This window comes from Herpailurus yagouaroundi, unplaced genomic scaffold, assembly GCF_014898765.1.
Source record: "Herpailurus yagouaroundi ecotype Mexico unplaced genomic scaffold, PumYag 166, whole genome shotgun sequence".
In the NCBI taxonomy this organism is placed as follows: Eukaryota; Metazoa; Chordata; class Mammalia; order Carnivora; family Felidae; genus Herpailurus; species Herpailurus yagouaroundi.
Genome location: NW_024412407.1, coordinates 35,055,777 through 35,077,543, shown reverse-complemented (window position 1 = coordinate 35,077,543; position 21,767 = coordinate 35,055,777). Strand labels below are relative to the sequence as shown.

Sequence of the window (21,767 nt, the reverse complement as noted above, 5' to 3'; positions counted from 1 at the left end):
CTCCCCTGTCATCTTGTCTGTCTTTTGTATTTTTGTCAACATACTGTATTCTGGCTCCAAAGTTTTTGATGAGAAACATGCTGGATTTATTGAAGATCACTTGTATGTGATAATTTGCTTCTCTCTTGCTGATTTCAAGATTCTGTGTTTGCTTTTGTTTTTGTTTGTTTTTTTTTGTGTGTGTTTGCTTTTGAAAGTTTGATTATAGTCTTGGTGTGGATCTCTTTGAGTTCATCTTATTTGGAGTACTTTGAGTTTTTTGTGTGTTTATACTTAAGTATTTCATCAAATTTGGGAAGTTTTCAGCCATTATTTCTTCAAATATTCTGCCTCTTTTTCTCTCTTCTCCTTTTGGGATTCCTCCCTTCCATGTGAATGTTTGTTGTCTAGGTTCTGTTTCACAGGTCCCTTAGGTTTTGTTCACTCTTCAATCTTTTTTCTTTCTGTTCCTCAGACCCGATAATTTCTATTTCCTCTCTTCAAGTTTGCTGATTCTTTCTTCTGCCTTCTCAAATCTGCCTTTGAATCCCTCAAATGAATTTTTACTTTCAGTTCTTGTACTTTTTAAGCTCTCAATTTTCTTTTTGGTTTCTTTTTAGGTTGTCTCTATTTTTATTGATCTTTCCATTCTGTTCACACATCATCTTCTTGACTTTCTCTGTATTTTCCCTTAGTTCTTTGCAGTTATTTTAAAGTCTGTGTCTCATAGATCTGTTGTCTTTTTCAGAGACAATTTTTGTTGATTTTCTTCCCCTTTGAATGGACCATGCTTTTTTATTTGTATGCCTTGTGATTTGTTGTTGCTGAACACTGTTGGATTTAATAATGTAGTAACTGTGGGGATTTTGCTGGGATTGGATTGGGATTGGATGGAATCTATAGATCAAATTGGGAAGAGCTGATATCTTGAAGGTATTGAGTCTCTTATCCATGAACATGGAATATCACTTCATTTATTTAGTTCTTTGATTTTGTTCATTAGAGTTTGTAGTTTTCTTTACATGGAGCTTGTATATGTTTCATTAGATTTATATCTAAGCTTTTCATTTTTTTCTGAGTACTCATATAAATGTGTTTTTAATGTCAAATTCCACTTGTTCATTGCTGATATTTAGGAAATCAGTTGACTTAAAAAATTTTTTTTATGTTTTATTTTATTTTGGGGGGAGAGAGAAAGCGAGAGAGAGGGAGAGTGAGCACAAGCAGGGGAGGGGCAGAGAGAGGGGGAGACACAGAATCTGAAATAGGATCTAGGCTCTGAGCTGTCAGCACAGAGCCTGACATGGGGCTTGAACTCATGAACTGCAAGATCATGACCTGAGCTGAAGTTGGATGCTTAACTGACTGAGCCACCCAGGTGCCCTTCAATTGACTTTTTTATATTAACTTTGGTTTGTTAATGTTTTGTTGAGAATTCTTGCTCTGTGTTCATGGGAGAAATTTATAGTTTTTTTGTAATGTCTGTGTCTGGTTTTGGTAATGGGGTAAGGCTGGTCTTAGAATGAATTAGGAAGTATTACCTCTTCCATCCTCTGAAAGAGATTTTAGAGGATTGGTGTAATTTTTTTCCTTAAATGTTTGGTAGACTTCACCAGAGAAGTCTGGGTCTGTTTTGGAAGGTTTTAACTATTGATTAAATGTCTTTAATAGGTATCGGTCTGTTCACATAGTCTGTATTTTTTCAGTCCTTGGACATTCTCTTCTTTTGTTTTCAGTTTGTGTTCTCTTTGCTTTTCAGGTTTGGAAGTTTGTACTAAGATTTCCTCAAGCTCAGATATTCTTTACTCAGCTATGTCTAGCCTATAAACCCATCAAAGGCATTCTTCTTTTTTGTTACCGTGTTTTTCATCTCTAGCATTTCATTTTTGTTCTTTCTTAGGATTTATGTCTCTCTGCACACGTTGCCCATCTATTTTTGCATGCTGTCTATTTTATCCATTAGAGTCTTGAGCATGTTAATCGTAATTGTTTGAATTCCCATTCTGATAATTTCAACTTCTTGCCATGTTTGGTTTTGATGCTTATCTGTGTCTTCAAGTTCTCTTTTCTTTTTTCCTTTTGGTATGCCTTGTAGTTTTTTCTTGATAGCTGGATAGGATGTACTGAATAAAAAGCCCTTTAGTGAGTTTATGTCTCTGCACTGTGCACTTCAAGGTTCTTCTACATAGAAGGCTGGAGAAGTTCAGCTCCAGCCTACACTAGCTTTCTATGTAGAAGAAGGGGAATACCCAACTCCAGCCCACCCTAGCCATCCTGTCTCATCTAAAGGGGGAGGAAAAAAACTGAGACACACCTTGAAGTTCACAGTCCAGAGACATAGGCTCACTAAAGGACTGAAACCTAATCATAGGACTATAGAACACTTCTCTTTTCCCTATACCTTACCACATTACTGAAGGTCTGATAACGTCCTAGTAGGTTAGGCTCTGTTTGACTAGTTTCTCTTGAAGATAGCCCTTATTAAGAAGAACAGCATACTCTGATGTGTTTCAAATCGTTCTTCTTCCCTTCCCCCTGCTGGAAGCACAGGAGGATTTTTCTCTTATATTCATTGTGAGAACCTGGTTGAACTCCTGCAGGTAGATCTCACAAATGTGGGGCTCCCCGTGACCGGGCCCGCCTGGAGGTTTTTTTTTTTTTTTTAATGTTTATTTATTTTTGAAAGCGAGAGAGAGAGAGAGCAAGAGAGAGATAGCATGAGCATGGGAGGGGCAGAGAGAGGGAGACATAGAATCTGAAGCAGGCTCCAGGCTTTAAGCTGTCAGCACAGAGCCTGACATGGGCCTTGAACTCATGAACTGCAAGATCATGACCTGAGCCGAAGTTGGACGCTCAACCAACTGAGCCACCCAGGCGCCCCCTGGAGTTTTTTTTTTTAACTTAAAAAAAATTTGTTTTTAATGTTTTATTTATTTTTGAGAGAGAGAGACAGAGTGTGAGCGGGGGAAGGGCAGAGAGAGAGGGAGACATAGAATCTGAAGCAGGCTCCAGGCTCCCAGCTGACAGCATAGAGCCCGACACAGGGCTCGAACTCACAAACCATGAGATCATGACTGAGCTGAAGTCGACACTTAACCGACTGAGCCACCCAGGTGCCTCTTTTTTTCAAACTTAAAAAAAAATAATTTATTTATTTTGAGAGACAGAGAGACAGAGAGTGAACAGGGGAGGGGCAGATAGAGAGGAAGAGAGAATTCCAAGCATGCCCTGCACTGTTAGTGCAAAGCCCAATGCAGGGCTTGAACTCATGAACTGTGAGATCATGACCTGAGCCAAAATCAAGAGTTGGATGCTCAGATGACTAAGCCACCAGGTGCCCCACCCCAACCACCTGGAGTTTTAACTCTCTGAGTTGTCCACACTCTCAGTTACAGTTCAGGTTTTCCTACCCTGGCAGTGGTTCCCACCATGGTTTCTGTTTTGAGTCTCTCCTCCAGGAAGCCATGACTTCCTGTATTCACTCATCTCTCTCCAATCTTGGGGCAGCAGTTTGACATTATCCTCACCTCTCTTATAGACCCTAAAAGAATTGTTGATTTATCAGTGTGTTTAGCTTTAACTTATTAGGGTGCAACTTCCAAGCTCCTTACATGGTTGAAGTAGAAATGGGAAAACGTAAGTCCACTCTTACGTTTTTAGATACATAGGTTGTTAGAATTTAGTGCAGCTTCCAAATTCTAGTTTCAAACCACAGATTTTTCTTCAGTTCCCTAAGAGTTCACAGAAGTTGTATGAGTTATTTTCACTGTTTCTAGAGCCTAAGAGAAGTCTTATATTTATCTGAAATAAGACTGCATGGGCCAACTTAAAGGTCAAGGGCTTTGTGTTGGTTAGAAATAACTAAGTAGTTGGAGTGGTCCTCTCATGCTGATAAGGAAATGTAGCTAGTTATGGGCATGGAGTTTACATTTGCTGCTTTGTTGACTGCCCAGCATGCCAACTCCCCTTCTTTCTTGAGGGAGTTCCTCAGAAGGATAAAGTGGGGGGCACCAATCCCACATCATGATTCCTGGACATCCCAGGAGTTTAAAACTGAACAAGCGAGGCCCTCCTCCATGCAGGCCCTCCTCCTGCTTCTCAGGACTCCCCACACTTTGGAGTGTGTTTCTTAAAATTTTCTAGGTCTCCCCTTCCTCTTTGTGTCTTCATATTTATAGTGTGTTTCTTTCAAATAGCAGATACCTGGGTGTTTTCTCCCCAGTGTGAAAATTTCTGTTTTCTTATTGGAGGGCAGCTCATTTATATTTAATGTAACTATTGATATGTTTAGGTTTAATTCTAAACAGTTTGGTTAGGTGATATTTTGTTCCTGTTTGTCCTTACTATTTGTTTCTCTGTTCGTCTTTTCCTGCCCTCTTTGGGCAAATTGAATGTTTTTAAATATACCATTGACTTTTTAGCTAAACATCACCTGTTACTTTGGTGGTTTTTCTAGAGATTACAAATATCTCTAGTTTTTCCCAGTCTACCTTTAAATAACATCATCCTAGTTCTTAAACAATGTATATATGACTCTTGTGGCACTATAATTTCATTTACTAAACTCCCATTCTTTGAGCCCTGATTGTCATATATTTTACTTCCATATGCTATATATTGTACAATATGTCATTATCGTATTGCTTGAACAGCCAGTCTTTAAACAGTCTTAAAAAACATATAGATGTCTTTTATATTTAGCTTTATATTTATAGTCTCTGGGGCTCTTATTCCTTCCTGCAGATCTACACTTCAATCTGTATCCTTTCCTTTCTTGTAAAGCAGGTTTTATGAACATAAATTCCCCCAGCTTTGCCTGAAAATGTCTTTAGTTTACCTTCATGTTTGAAATACATAGATTTCTAGGTTGATGAGTTTCTTTTTTTGTTTAGTTCTTTAAGAGAACTTTTCTATTGTCCTTTGACCTCCACTGTTTCTGATAAGAAGTCAGCCATCATTCATGATTGTTCTTTTTTTTTCCTTTGGATGCTTTTAAGATTTTATTTTTATCTTTGTTTTTCAGTACATTAACTATGATAGGTTCACTGAGATACTGTGGTCTGTGGATTGATTTCTGTAATCAATTTTGAAAAATTTGTGTCTATTATCTCTTCAAATATTGTCTCATTCTTTCTCTCTTTTCTTTCTGGGACTTCAAATACAAATACGTTAGTCCATTTAATATCATCCCAGCATCTTAGATGCTCTGTTTTATTCCACCCCCACCCTTTTCTATTTCTGTTTTAGTTTGGATAATTTCTATTGATATGTCTTTAGGTTTACTGATTCTTTCCTCTGCTGTGCCCATAATTAAGACCATCAAAGGACTTCTTCCTTTCTGATATCATATTTTTTATTTTTAGCAATTTCTTCCTTCCTTCCTTCCTTCCTTTCTTAAAAGTTTATTTATTTTGAGAGAAAGATAGAGAGAGAGAGATGATGATGATGATGATGATGATGAAGAACAGGGGAGGGGCAAAGAGAGAGAGGGAGAGAGAGAAAGAATCCCAAGCAGAGCTCTGAGCTGTCAGTGCAGAGCCTGATGCAGGGCTCGAACTTGTGAACTGTGAGATCATGACCTGAGCTAAAACCAAGAGTCGGGATGCTTAAACGACTGAGCTACCCAGACATCCCATCCCTCCTTTTCTTTTTCCTTCCTTCCTCCTCCCTTCCTCTCTCTCTCTCTTTTCCTTCCTCCCTCCCCTTTTCTTTCTTTCTTTCTTTCTCTTTCTTTCTTTCTTTCTTTCTTTCTTTCTTTCTTTCTTTCTCTTTCTTTCTTTCTTTCTTTCTTTCTTTCTTTCTTTCTTTCTTTCTTTCTTTCTTTCTTCTCTTTCTGTGTCTCCCTCCTACCATCCCTCTCTCTCTCTCTCTTATCTTTTTGATAAAATTTCTCATTTGTTCTCATGGTGTCTATTTTTTCCAAAAAACTTTTTTTTTTTTTTTAGTGTTTATTTTTGAGAGAGAGAGAGAGAGAGAGAGAGAGCACAGGGGAGGGGCAGAGAGAGAGGGAGACACAGAATCTGAAGCAGGCTCCAGGCTCTGAGCTGTCAGCAGAGAGCCTGATGTGAGGCTCAAACTCATGAGCCAAACCGTGAGATCATGACCTGAGCCGAAGTCAGACGTTTAACCAACTGAGCCACCCAGGTGCCCCTATTCCTTTATCATATTTATCAAAGATATTTTAAAGTCCCTGTCTGATAATTACAAAATTTAGACCTGCTCTATGCCTGCTATTATTGGCTGTTTCCTCTCTTGATAATGGATAATATTTTCTTCCCTCTTTATGTGCCTTATAATTTTAGATTGTATGCTGGACATTATATGTATGACAGAAAATAAAAATTGACGTAATGTTTATTCTCAACAAAGGACACACCCAATAGGAGGCTGGAATTTAAAAAAATTTTTTTTCAACGTTTATTTTTATTTTTGGGACAGAGAGAGACAGAGCATGAACGGGGGAGGGGCAGAGAGAGAGGGAGACACAGAATCGGAAACAGGCTCCAGGCTCTGAGCCATCAGCCCAGAGCCTGACGCGGGGCTCGAACTCACGGACCGCGAGATCGTGACCTGGCTGAAGTCAGATGCTTAACCGACTGTGCCACCCAGGCGCCCCTGAGGAGGCTGGAATTTTAAATGGGTCTGGGCTTTTTGCTATTTTAGTTTCATTTAGATCACCATTGGCCTCAAATGTTTTGAGGGCAGGATCAGGACTTCTCTTTAGCAGAGCTTGAGATCTGACACTAGTAAGACCATAGAGATCTCTTTTTGCTTTATATCTAGCCACCAGCTTCACAAACCATGGAAAGCTCTGTTTCTAGCCCAGCTGCTAAGTATATGTTTCTGGGAAGTTCTCTTTGCTTTCCAGTCATGTTACTGGCTTTATGCACCTTAGAAGAAAACTTCTCTCTGCCTTGCTGCTCTGTCATCAGTCTTTGGAGGGCCACAGCAGTGCTCTCCCTGAAGGCCAAGAGCACTCAGAGGTATTCCTCTCAGCTTTCTTCTTATGCAGTTGTGCACTTGGGAAGACCTGCATACCCGAGGAGACCTCTCTCAGCTCTGCTGTTCTGTCCCCAGAATTTGGGTTATTACCTCTGAGCATTTGGTGAAGGCCATGGGAAAACATGGGTGGGTAGGTGCAGATTTGCTCTGTAGCTTGCCACCCACAGCCATTAAAAGTCCACTGAAAGTTCAGCTGCTCTTCCTGTTCCTATCTCTTACAGATTTTTTATCCTTCACTACTCTGTCAGAGATGAAAGCTTCTATGGTTCTCTTATTTCCTAGGAAGAAGCCCTTATAACACTGAAATTTAGTTTATTTAGGTTTCTTTGTGTCCTCATATTTCTGATGGATTTAAAAACAAAACAAAACTGTGATCTTGTAGATTAGCCCCCTTATTCTCATCTTTAGGGTGTGAGTGGGTCTCTTGTGACTCTCCACAACCCCATTCATGTTTTAAAAATAATTATAATTTTGAAACAATTTCAAGTTGATAGAACTGTGGCAAGTATAGCAAGGAACATCTTCCCCCTAAACCACTTGAGAGAAAGTTGTCGACATGATGCTTCATCATCCCTGGGGTACTTTTGTTTTTATTTCCTAGAAACAAGTATATTCTCTTACATAACCTAAATGCGACCATCAAAATCGGGAAGTTAACACTGACACATTATTACAACCCAATCCTCAGACTCCATTCAAAACTGCAGGCCAGTTATTCTGTAGAGTATTTCTCAGTTTAGAATTGAATGTTTTTCCTTTGCTTAGATTTGGGTTATGCACTTTTGACTGAGTATGTGAGAATCGATGCTGTGTTTTTCTCATGGCAGCCTGTGAGGTGGCTCCTGATTTTGATTTTCTCATTACTGTTGTGTTCACTTTGATCCTTTGATTATGGTGGTCTCTGTGAGGCTTCTTCACCAAACAGTTACTTTTTTCCCCCTTGTAATTAGTAACTTTTATGGAGAGGTGGTTTGTAAACTTATAAATACCCCCACTTCATGAAGCTTTCAATTTATTTCTTTATATCAGTACGGATTTATGGCTTCCTGTTTTGTTTATTATTTATGTTGAAGCTCAAACTATCCCAGACTTGGCCAGAGGGGAGCCCTACTTTCATCTGGCTTCTGTGTCCTTTTAATATATCCCCAAGATTCTTTGAGCACTTTTTTATTTCTGGCACCACAAGGCATTCCAGGCAGATTTTATACTTTCCAGGAAGAGTCATTTCTTCAAGGGGCCTTTGGTACATAATGGCATTTAGAAACCAACATCTGGGCTCTATGTGTGGTCATTGCTATTGCGGTGTCACCGTTCCTAGACCCTCTCAGTGGACAGGTTAGAGAATATATGTTTGTGTACGTACAAATATATTACATACATATATTAGACATACATTCACATTTATCTCTATTTCTGCATCTATCTTTCTATATTGGAAAACATGAGTTCATGCCAATATTTCCAATTCCAATCTAACAGCACAGGGTTTATTCTAGTTTTCTTCCTTTCTATTTGTGTAACTTCCTTCTCCAACAGTGATGGCTCTTACTAGCCTTCGTATTAGTTCATTTTCTGATCAATCCCTCTGTATAGAACCAATATTCCATAACTGCTACTAACCCCACTAAGTAGATGACTTCATCACTCCATTTGGGCACTCACACACCATGCCAGGTTACCCCCCTGCTTGGACATCTTAATCTCCCTACTTGGTCTTGGACTTCTCACCTCTAGGCTGCCTTCAGGTGTGGATGCCTTCCCTACCTTGTTTGGGTTCCAATACCCTACTCCAGGCTACCTCTGTGGGGACATCACCCAGCTTAGACTCTGGTGTCTTGTGCCAGCCTATCTCATAGCATAGACATACGCATCTGCTTGGCCCCAACATCCCATGGTAGTATCCCTTCACACATATGCCCTTCTCACCCTGCTCTGGCTCAGACACCTCACACTGTGACATCCTTCTGTGGGGATACACTATTCATCTCCTTGGGCTCCATTTCTTCACGATGGACCATCTTTCCCTTCACCCTCCCTGGCCCCCTAAGGATATTTTCCTCACCTTTTAGTTCCCAACTTGCTATTCTGGGCAGCTATGATGCAGGGACATTCTTCTAATCCTGCTTGGGCTTTAAGACCCAATATCAGGGCTCAGTGATACCCCTGTCACCCAACATGGGCTTTAAAACCAATCCCATGCCAGGCTACTCATTCTATATATATATATATATCTATATATATATATATATGTATGTATATATATATGATCATTTATATATATATATATCATTTATATATAAATGATATATATATAAATGATATATATAAAAATGATATTAGATACCAATTAGATATATTAGATATTATTTAATTAGAGCTAATTGCAAGGCTGGTTTAGCCTAGTCCAATACTATACCTCCTCTAGCCATAGTACCAAGATTTAAGAGAAATCACGTAGTTCCATATTTCTGGTAAGACTATCACCCCTGGTCGTTAAGACATAATTCTGCCTGCCTCACTATCTTGAACCTCCCCAGGGACCTATCCTGGCAAGGAGACTAAATTAGAACCGATCAGCCATTTCCCCTCAGAGAGTATAGTATTAATCTCATCATTTCTTATAATCTTGTTTACCTTAGTCATTGCCTAAAGTCCAAGCAAGGTATAGTACAGAGTGTATAATATACTATCACTGTTTTAATGTATAAAAAATATATATTTACCTTCACCTTCTTTATATATATAATATAATATAATATATAATATAATAAATATCCCTCAAAGAATATACAAGAAATAGGTAACAGGTAACATTGGTACCTCCAGGGAGGGAAACCAGGTGTTTTGAGGGTGCTGAGGAAGGGAAAGTCTTCAAACACCACCCCCCGCAACACACACACATGCGCACACATACTCTTACGTAACATTTGAGTTTTGAATACTATGAATTTACCTATTAAAAAAAATAAATAACATGTAACTATAACCCATTGAATGACTATCCTCAGCTCACTAGGCACTGTGGAGTATACAAAATCAGTGTCTACTCTTAAGGGGATTACAACCTAGTTGGAGTGAAAAGTATGAAGATTACTATGATGTAATTGATGCAATGGTAATTGCATATCAAAGAAAGATGAGAATCTGTGGAAGCCAATGTCTCACAAATGATTTATTATTTAGTTATATGACCTATTTCCTAATGATTTGGGACATTTAATTTTTGTTGATTAGAAGATTCAGGATGCTAGGCTGACTTTGGCCCTGTTCCAGACACCCCTCCCATCCCACTCTCCACCTCCCATTCTATCTCACCTTTACTCTTTCTGGTCTGGGAATCATTCAGAATTTAAAAAAAAATTTTTTTTAAATATGTTTATTTATTTTTGAGAGAGAGACAGAGTGCAAGCAGGGGAGGGGCAGAGAGAGAGAGAGACACCGAATCTGAAGCAGGCTCCAGGCTCTGAGCTGTCAGCACAGAGCCCGACGCGGGGCTCGAACTCACAAACTGCAAGATCATGACCTGAGCTGAAGTCGGATGCTTAACTGACTGAGCCACCCAGGCACCCCCAGAATTTTTTTAATTAAAAAATGTTTAATGTTTTATTGTGGTATCATTTATGTAGTAAAAAAAATCACCCATTTTTATTGCACAGTTTGATGAGTTTTAACAAATTTATATAGTCATCACTATAATCCAGTTTTAGAACACTTCCATCACCCCCCAAAAGTTTCCTCATGCCCAGTTGTTTTCCGTCCCTATTGTTTTGCCCTTTCTTCTTCTTTTAAAGACAAAAAAATTAACTCATACCGTTATTTTCAATTCAGTTTGTCCTGTAGGCAGTATTTTTTTTTTCCTTCTTTTTTTGCCACACCTAGTAAATCCGAGACAGGTTTGGTTGGTGTTGAACCTGAACCTGGGAGTACCACCACGTTAAATGGTACATGACCATCCCACTTTCCTTTAGAAGAGTTCCCTAAGTAGTCAGTGCTAACAATACTCATTAATGTCCTCCTCCAGCTCTCTGTCGATTTACCTTAGAGTGGCTTGGCTCGTTTTCCTTTTCATCCCCGATTTTAGAAAAATAGTAAGGCCTAAAATGAGGATCTCTTCTGCAAGTTAGAAGCCAAAATAAATGCAGTGATGCCACATTAAGGTTTTCTAATTTAACTTTTATCAGATGCCAAAATGCGCCCAGTACTATACAAAGCACAGCATTAAACCAAGTCACTAGCTACCAGAGGTGTAGTGGGAATATGGAGGCCAGGAAAACCCAGCAAATGTACGGCACAGAAGCTTGTCCGACCTCACCCCAACGGTTGAGAGGAGGTTAATATGGAGAGCAGCTACAGCCTGCTTCTACACCATGAAAGTAAATTTCCGAGGAAAGTCCCCTCTTTTCATCCCCCTCCCCGCCGTGTGTCAGATGGGGAAAGAGGAAACAGAGGATTCAGGTGATTTGCCTTAAGCCACTAGCCAGGTGGGGCAGAACACAGCTTTGCCTGACCTGGGCAGCACGTTGCTGTCTGGGGTGCAGGCCCAGTGAAGGGGAGACTGCGGAAGAACGGGGAGGCTAGGGGGTATCCTGGGGCAGAGACCGCAAGTCCTCTGTCTTGTCTTCAGTGACATGCTTTTTGCTATGCATGTGAGGGCTGTGGCACACTGGGTGCTTATCTGCACAGTGCTCTCGGCACTGTTTTACTTTCTCTTACTGTGAAATGGGGGGTCATAGTAATAACACAACCCTCAGAGTTGTTGGGAGGATTAAGAGCGAATTCAGTACTGATCGTGGAGATTCAGTAAATGTCAACTCTGACGACTTCTGTCTCTGGGTTCTGAGGCGTTTCTAAGCGCACCTTGGCATCTGCTCTTTGGACCACCCGACCCTAGAGATGAACGTCCATGATTAGAACCACACTCCCTTCTACCTCTTCCACCGGCCCACATCATTCTTCCACCTTCCTATGCTGCCTCTGTGATTCAAAATAAATGGGAGTAGAAGCAGAGCAAACGAAGATCTAACGAATGAACACGTATTTAGATCAGCAGCATAGTAGATGATGAGAGAGCTACCCGTTTTTGCCTTTAAGGGGCTTTCAGTCTTAATGGGAAGGTTAAGATTCAGAAGGGCACAATTAAAGGATGATTGAAGAAAATTAAAATGGAGTGCTGATTATATGGCATAAGTAATTAAAGAATAAATCAATAGATAATGCTTAAGATGTAATAATAAAATAACAACAGCTAATATTTCTGAGCCCGTGCTATGTATCAGATGTTTTTCTAAGTGCTTTATGTGCATTATTGAATTTAATTTAAGAAGCTCAGAAGTTCTTTAAGGTAGCTATTATCAATATCTTCCTTTTCAGAAGAGGAAGCTAAAGCTCAAACAAGTATAGCTTGCTTAAGGTTGCACAGTTGGTAAACCAAGTAAGGGGGATACAAATAATACAAAATAAATGAGTTTAGAGGAGGCAGATCATGTCAGCCCAAATAGATGTTTGTCACTAATTCCGGTCTTTTCCCGAGTTCCCATCTAGGTGAAGCAACCCTTGTTAACTGTCAGAAAGACAAACCAACAACGAACTCACCTAACCTTCAGTGTCTTTCAGTTGCTCTTTGGAGAAAGAATAAAGACAAAGCCACTTAGCAAGGCTCTGCATGGCCCCACTGACTTCTCCAGCAACTCTTTTACTTGTCCTCTCTCCCCCGTGGCCTTTTTTGTTTCTAAGCTCTTGCCTGCCACAGGACCCTTGCACATGCCATTTTCTCTACCTGCTCTCCTCTTCTACCCTCTTCACCTATGCAGCTTCCACCCATCCTTCAGATCTCAGCTCAAGCATTCCCTTCTTCAGGGAAGCCTTGCATAATATCACTGACCAGATCAAGTCCTCTTATTGGAGACTGTGATTTCATGCTGCTGCATCGCTATAACACTTGTCACTGTATTATATTTGGTTATTTGATTGACATCTATTTCTCTCACTTGATTATTAGCACAATGAGAGGTGGGACTGAATGCATTTTTACTCATCGTTAAACACCAAGCAATGTGCCTAGCACATAATAGGCACTCGCTGAATATTTGTAGAATGAATTGAAGACTAAATTCAGGAAGATTCCACAGAGGATGGAGGACATGGAGGGTCCTAAAATAGACAAGAGCTGGGGAAGTGAGAGGAAGCATTTAAGGTAGAGGAACTAATGAGACACCTAGCAAGTGACCTTGCAACATAAATGAGCTGAAAACAAATAAACAAAATCTGAAAATGGCAATCCATAGACCCATAAAAATGGTGTCAGTGCTTATCGTGTTGGTTAGTCTCTCCCGTACTTTTGGAGTTACATTTACTGCTAAACGTATATCCACATATAAAAAACTATTCACTAAGTTATGCCTTTGCTCAAGACTGCACACATTTTTCTCTCCCTGCCACTTCTGCAATGTATGGACCTCAACCAAATACGGAGGTTGGTTTTAGAACCCAGGATATTCTAGTTCTTCATTTTTCCCACTTCTCAGCCAGTCCTGGTAATTTCTGGATTCATGGTAGAGTAGTTTCTGCACTTGTCATATTTATGTATAGAGGAAACAGAAGGATAAGCAGTGCTGTCTACTGGGTAGAATCGTGTCTCCCCCCCAAATGTGTTTAGATTCTAATCCCTGGTACGTGTGAATGTGATCTTATTTGAAAATAGGGTCATTGTAGCTGTAATCAAGTTGATGAGATCATACTTGATAAGGATGGGCCTTAATCCAATGACTGGTGTCTCTATAAGAAGAGAGGAGTTTTGGCACAGAGACAGAAGACACACAAGAGAAAGGCCACATGATGATGGAGGCAGAGATTGGAGTATGCAAGTAGGAGAACATGAACAGCAGGGATTGCTGGCAACCCCCAGAAGGTAACAAGAGGCAGGAAGAAACATCTCTTAGGGCCTTCAGAGAGAGCACAGCCCTGATGGCAGCTTGATTTAGAACTTCTAGCCTCCCAAACTGTGAAAGAATAGATTTCTGTTGTTTTGAGCCATCCACGTTTGTGGTGCTTTGTTATGGCAGTCCTAGGAAACTAAGCCAATCCTCTCTGGACACAAAGCAGTCCTCAAAGCTCAGAAAAACAATTAGGATACAAGTAAAGAAGCTCTGACTCTACCACGTTTCAGTAGACCAGAGCGATCAGAAGTTTAGTGCAGTTGCAAAGTAGAACTCTAGAAATGGCAGATAATCTTGACATTGGAGTCTACATTTGTTGTCGGGAGCATCACTATATATAGACATCCATACATTTCGATTACATAAGAAACATTCAAGGAGATAGGAGGCAGGGCAGTTTAGGCTGAAATTATATCTAGCTTGATAAAGCATGTAGGTAGAACAGTGATGACAAAGCCATATGAAATCACTGAGGAGGATGAGAACATTCTGGGATCTGTCTTCAAATTCTAAGGTTGCACTTTCTTACACCACACACAAAAATAAATTCAAAATGGATGCAAGATCTAAATGTAAGACAGGAAGCCATAAAAATACTATAGGACAAAACAGCAACCTCTTTGATCTTGGCCACAGCAACTTCTTACTTGACATGACTCTGGAGGCAAGGGAAATAAAAGCCAAAGTGAACTGCTGGGACCTCATCAAGATAAAAAGCTTCTGCATAGCAAAGGAAACAGTCAACAGAACTAAAAGGCAACCAACAGAATGGGAGAAGATATTTGCAAATGACATATCTGATTAAAGGGTTAGCATCCCAAATCTCTAAAGAACTTATCAAACCCAACACCCAAAAAACAAATAATCCAGTGAAGAAATGGGCAAAAGATATGAATAGGCACTTTTCCAAAGAAGACATCCCGATGGCAGACACATGAAAAGATGCTCAACATCGCTCATCATCAGGGAAATGCGAATCAAAACCACAATGAAATACCACCTCACACCCGTCAGAATGGCTAAGATTAACAACTCAGGAACAACAGATGTTGGCAATGACGTGGCGAAAGGGGACTCCTATTGTACTGCTGGTGGGAATGCAAACTGGTGCAACCACTCTGGAGAACAGTATGGAAGTTCCTCAAAAAATTAAAAATAAAACTACCCTATGATCCAGCAATTGTACTAGTAGGAATTTATCCAAAGGATACAAAAATGCTGATTTGAAGGGGCACATGCACCTCAATGCTTATAGCAGCACTATCAACAATAGCCAAATTATGGAAAGAGCCCAAATGTCCATCAAGTGATGAATAGGTAAAGAAGATGTGGTATGTATACACACATGCACACACACATACAATGGAATTCTACTTGGCAATGAAAAAGAATGAAATCTTTGACATATGCAACAGTGTGGATGGAACTGGAGGGTATTATGCTAAGTGAAATAAATCAGAGAAAGACAGATGTCATATGATTTCACTCATAGGTAGAATTTGAGAAATTCAACAGATGAACATAGGGGAAGGGAAGAAAAAATAAGATAAAAACAGAGAGGGAGGCAAACCATAAGAGACTCTTAAATACAGAAAACAAACTGAGGGTTGCCGGAAGGGAGGAAAGTGGGTGAGTTAAATGGGTGACGGGCATTAAGGAGGGCACCTTTCAGGATGGGCACTGGGCGTCATGTGTAAGAGATGAATCGCTGAGTTCTACTCCTGAAGCCAAGACTACACTGTATGTTAACTAACTTGAAAATAAATGTAAAAACAAAACAAAACAGAACTCTAACATTGCTGTCAGGCAGGGTAAACTTGGGCACCTAAATTCATGCCCACTTTTGTGTACTACTGTCAGAGAGCCCTGGTACAGCGGTCTTACTAAGAATATGCCTCGTTGTGTTTCTGTAATAGGATGGAAAGAGCACCTGCTTATTCTCTTTTCCATGTGAAGTATTAATTTGCTTTCCTTTCCTACATAGGTACTATGTCAGTCATCACTTTACGGCCTCTTAGCTCTGAATGCACACCCTTCAGTACCTGCTCTGTGATGATGGACTAGACTGTAAGTATTTCTTGTACATGCTGAGAATGTTGTTAAATTGTCTCAGTAGAGGGAAAGGGAGGGAATTTGAAGAGGCAACTGTAGGCTTTTCTTCCTAGTTATGGTGCCTTGTGGTTTTCCTGTCTTGCTCTTGCTCAGATGGGTGGTCAGTGGTGTGGATCTGTGAGGACAGCGGTGTTCTGTCCTGGCTGTGTGCTCAGAATGTGCAGTCTCTTGGAGACGATGCAGGCCCAGTGGCCACCTTCCTGTGGCCTTCCTGATGTGGCTTGGCATGCTTCAGGCCTGCAGTGGTGCGCCAACTCCCTCTGCACACCTGTCCAGCAGCCTTAGCTTGCGTGTGCCCTGAGGAGTTGTTTCCTGTCTGTGCAGCAACTGTGGACCCGCGCTGGCCTGGGCAACCCAGTAAACTTCTCCACCATCCAGTAGGCTGCAACCAGATCTTCTCCAATGAAATCTGAAGCCCAGCTTTTGGGACGAGGTCTCCCTTTCAAGTTTGTCTTTCCTTGGATATTTTCCCTCAGCTCTCAAGTACCCTTTATCGTTCTCTTTACATCTGATAACTATGCTCCTATCACAGTCTCATAAGTCTTTAAATTTAAAACTAAACTTTCCCTGTTGGAATTACTGTGTGGTTTCTGCCTCCTGACTGGACCCAGACTGACACAGGTACATTCCCCTCTTTGGCAGGGAGCTAAAATGCAGAGCCTTCTCTTTTTGTAGAGAGGTTCTTTGTCTCCTGACATCTAGCTTGATCTCCCAGACCGGGATTCCTGGAGTACATAAATTGCAAATTCACTTATGGTCTTGAAGGGATCTACATGCCCGGCCCTCATTCTGCTCTAGTTACTGGGCATTTATATTGGCTACGTTGCCTTCACCAGCTTATTTTAGCTTTCGAAGGGTATTCACATAGTTATGTAATAATTGGAAGATAAGCTCTGTGTGGCAGTGAGTCTTCTCTCTAGCCAGTTGGGTCAAGCCACACTTTTGCTTTCTGAAAAAGATCAGCCTCAAGTTTATGGTACAAGTGGTATTAAACTACATGTTGAATGCTGGAGAGTGGTTTCAATCAGAAGTGACTATATTGCCTATGTCATAGGGTGGTTTTGAGAAGTCAAAGAGATATTCTAGGTAAAATACTCAGCCTAGTTGTGGCACTTTGTACGTGCTCAGTAATTGGGAGTTCTCTTTTTCATTCATTCAATCATTCATTCAAATTATATTAGCAAGCAGCTACCATATAGCAGGTGCTATGATCAGCATGGGGTATGAGGATGAATAAGATTTGCTTCCTGCCCTCCAAGAGTAGCCCGTCTAGTTTCTTGTTTAGTATACATCAGAGTATAAGCCATAATCTTCCTCTTCATTCTTTCCCCCAAATATGGGCTTTCAAGTAAATGGAATATAATTAACGATTTAGTCATAAAATGTACAATATGGAGGTAAGTTCCATGTGTAGAGGGAATTTTCTCCTTAGTTTGACATGAGCTTTGACAAGTCGAGGTTATTGTTGCAACATATTCTTTTTTGGTAATTAACTATATTTAGTTACATGTGATATATATGTTATATAGCATGTTACCATATAATAAGCTACGTGATAAACATTACAAATAATACTTAACCCTTACTGCTATCTTCTAAACTAAGTATTATTATCCCCATTTTATAAATGATGAAGGCGATGCTCAGAAAGTTTGAGAAATTTTCCTTAAGTCGCTCAGAAAGCAAGTATAAGGCCAGGATTTGGACGACTTCATCTGACTCAAAAGCCCATGCTTTTATCAACCATACCATATTGCTTTCTTTCATCTTGGTTGTGCTAAGGACTGAACTGACTGAACTGTCATTCCTTTACTCTTTCTCCATCACCCAAACTCATCACACCATGTTGTACTTGCCTGTCTGTTTGACCATCTTTGCCATTAGACTAAGACTTCCTTGGGGGCATACACAATCAGCTGTTCACCACTGTATCCCCATTGCTTTGGTTATCTATTACTGCTTAACAAAACCACACTAAAGATTGGTGGCTCAAAATAACAAATCACAGTTCAGTGGGTCGATGGGACTTAGCTACATAGTTCCCTCTTGGAGTCTCTCTATAGTTGCAGTCAGGTGATGGCTGAGGCTAGTGTTATCTGAGAGTTCAACCAAGCTAGACATCCAAGATGTTTTATTTATATATATCTGGTACATGGCCTTTAGTGACTAAAACAGCTGAGGATTGGTGGGGCATCTTTCCAGCTCCACATAGTTTTCCACGTGGCTACCTTGGCTTCCTCACAGCATGAGACAGTTCTTACATAGGGTCTGATTTGCCCCATAGTGAATGTTCCAAGAGATTTGGGTGGAAGCTGTCAGGCATTTTGTTACCGAGGCCCAGGAGTTACCCAGCATCGCATCTACCATACTCTGTCGTGAGTCACAGGGTCAGCTAAGATTCAGTATGTGAAGGAACTACACGAGGGCAGGAGTATCGGGATGAATCATTCATTGGGTGCCATCTTTGGAGACTAACTACTACTACTGAGGCGAGAGGGCTGTCTGTGGAGGGAAAACTCAGAGAAGATATATACATGGGGATGCTCAGATGAAGAGTTGGAGTTAGCCAAGTGAAGAAAGGGTGGGGAAGAGAAAGGAAGAGAGAGGGAATGGCCTACCAGGCAGAGGGAACCCCTTATACAGACATGGAGATAAGAAGGGGGGATGATAAGCATGGGATAGTCAAATTCTACTATTTACTTGCCAGGTGACTTTGGATAATTATTTAACTTTTGCAGATTTCGGTTTCCCCATTTGTGAAATGGAGATCGTCATAATTGTTATCTACTAGTGCTGTAATGATTTAATCAGCAATGCATGAAGAGTTCTTTAGAATAATATCTGGTACATAGAAAAACAGCAAGTGTTGGTTATTGTTAGTATTACACAGAGAAACATGGACCGCTAAATATGGCTGGAACAAAGGACTCTAAATGGGGAGGATGAGGTTTGAGTCTAGAATGTGAAGCAGGGGCCAGAGCTTGACTTTGTAAGTTGTACAGAGGTGTTTGAATTATATATGAAAGTAAATAGAAGAGATGTTGCAGATTTCAGGGAGGGAAGAGCTGGCCAGATTTGGGATTTTAGGAAGATCTCTATATTAAAGGTCTCCAGGGTGGGGAATACTTGGGGGAGACAGAGATGAGTTGGAAGCTCCTGTGGTCCATGAGAGGGACATAGTGGCCTGGCTTATGGTAATGAGGATGGAGAGAGAAGAACCTGATAAAGGTCACGGTGCTAGTTAGTGACAGAGAAGGGACTGCAGTTGCTGACTAATTACACAGGAATGTCCTGCCAGGAAATTAGCCTTTTTACTTGTTTATATAGGCAGAGGTTTAGTATGTGCCATTTGATGGAACCAGATAAGTAGTCACAAGTAACTCCGCAGGGGTGGTTCAGCTGGGAGGTATGGTTTCCAGTTCCATTACTTATGCCTGAAATTGCTAATAATAGATGTGCTCCCCCAGAAATCACTGCATCCAAGGGAAAAATCACTAGGAGAGTGATTTTCCTTGAAGGAGAGCTTTTTTTTCTGACTCAATTCGAAGGATCACACTCCATTTTCTCATAGCTGCCTCATTTGTTCTCCTTTGGGTCAGACTGGGAGTGTTTGCTTTTCCTAGCTTATTTGGCAAGTGGAACGCTAGTAAGATCTGATTGGCTACTCTGTTGGGGCATCTTTGCCCTTACAAGCTGCGTTTCTCAAACATCCTCTGTGGACACAGGTTGGCTATGGAGTCCATAGTTCTTAGAAGATCTGAGCATAGCTGGGAACAAGCGACCCCGGTGGCTACTACTTGGAGGAATGGGATCCTGAGAAGACACATCTGAGGCAAGGGTGGCTGCTGGGACTGAGGGCAGAGAATGAGCCTGGTGTTTTTACCCGCTGAATTAGGGGACCCAGAAGGTCTAGATTATATCCTAAATGACTCCTGAGAGGATTTACTCTAATCTCTTCTCTTGTCCACCAACACCCCATGTTGATCCTGGGTCCATATGGGGCCTTGATTGACAGACAGAGTCCTACAAGTTCTTCAGGGCACAGCTCAGGTCCCACCTCTGTGGAAGCCTCTTGTTACTATTCCAGTCCTTGTGGGTCACTCCCAGATCCACCCCTGTTCCAGCTGGAAACGTAGGCGCCATATAATTCTGCACTGACTCACACATGCGGTGTATATTGTTCTCCCAGCTTTACAGGAAGCCCTGTGAGGGTTGACGGTTTTCCGTCCCTTGTCTCCAGAAAACCCTCTCAGAGTTTTCAGGCGACCTCTGTGGATTGACAGAGCCAGAAGTTTGGAAGATGCGTTAGCCCTGATTTACAGATTGGGCAGCTGAGGAGGAAAGTGTTAAGTCACCCACCCCATGTTGTGAAGGTTGGCATGTATTCAGGAGCTAACCAGGAACAGTCCTCCATTCCACATTCCACATATATTTGTTGTTTAATTTTTACAGCAACCCAAAGAGGTAAGTCCTATTATCCACATTTTACTGCTGAGGAAACTAAAGCTTACAGTTTTTAAAGAACTGCATAGCGCTTATGTGCCAAACCCACCCAGAACTGCTTCGCATTTTCAGTGCTTCCTATGTCGTAGCCCCAGTTTACCTACCTATGTCCTCTGCAAAGTAGGCCGCTACCTTTTCTGAGGGTAAGGGCGAGGCCGTGGCTTCTACTTTAATCTTGGTAACCCTGGGCCTGGCACAGAAGCTGATGCCTCGCTGAGGTTCCAGAGATCGCCGTTACTGAAATGTTCAGTGAACAAAGAGTCGGTGATAAAGCCTACTTGCAGTTCAAGTCAGGGCTGTCTCCCTTAGAAGACTAGGTTGCTGTGCCCCCTTTCAGAACAGATCTCGGAGGGGCCTCTGCTCCCTCGGAGTGATATCATCAGAAACGTTGTGTGAGGAGAAATGTGACTTCTTGGCTTCCTTCGGAAGCCCTGTGGGAGGAGGTTGGTGCCGTGGCGAGCACCGCTGGGGAGTGCAGCCTTAGACCTGTGGGGCCGGGCCTCCCTTCTGGCTGTCCTCTGTGGCAGAGATGTAGTTTCAATCCACAGAGACCCCTGAGAGAGCGACCATCAGCCTCCACTGACCTGGTGATGTTAAGCCCGGTCTCTGCCCAGAGAGACTTGGGATTTGTCCTAGCTGTCCCCCCTGGCCAGGTCTGTGGCCTTGGACCAGTTATTAACCTTATTAAGCTTCAGTTTCCTCCCTGTAAAGTGGGAATACAAGTAAGTCCTGCCTCACTGGGTCGTTGTGAGGATTAAATGAGAACACGTGCACGTGGCCTTGGTCCCAGGGTGCCGTGGATGGCAGCCTTGGTTGTCGGCCACTTACAGGCCTAGAGAGGAACGTGGAAGAGTGGCAATAATAACAACCCCGGACACTGGTGCTTTGCCAGTCACTCTGCACATACGCTGCCTCAGGCCTCTGTGTTCCTCCTCAAAGGGCCTTCGCAAGGCAACACGGTCAAGCATTGGGGATTTATTTTCCAGGCCTTTCCATTTTCCCTCTCTGACTTCCTGGTGCAGTGCCTCCTCTGTTTGCAGCTGTAGTTCAGGCTCCCTGTGGAAGTGCTCCCAGGGGGAGATCAGTGGGACGGCTGGACGGGGCAGAGGAGGGAGCGGAGGAAGGTGGGGGGTCTCTGCCTGGGCTGCCTGAAAGCGGGGAGTGGGGTAAGGAGACCTGACCCAACTGGAGCCAAGAAGTTGGAGCTTTCACACCCGGCGCTCGTACCCGCACGTG

The 21,767-nt window shown here is 41.7% G+C and overlaps 1 long non-coding RNA gene across 1 annotated transcript in view; it reads left to right on the top strand.

Annotated features, from left to right (window-relative positions):
• Positions 1-20,552, top strand: part of LOC121038906 (uncharacterized) — a 21,739-nt gene extending 1,187 nt beyond the window's left edge. The window contains exons 2-3 of the long non-coding RNA XR_005794562.1: positions 15,551-15,682; positions 20,542-20,552. This is a non-coding gene — a long non-coding RNA (uncharacterized LOC121038906). The remainder of the gene's footprint in view (positions 1-15,550; positions 15,683-20,541) is intronic.
• The last annotated feature ends 1,215 nt before the right edge of the window (positions 20,553-21,767 follow it).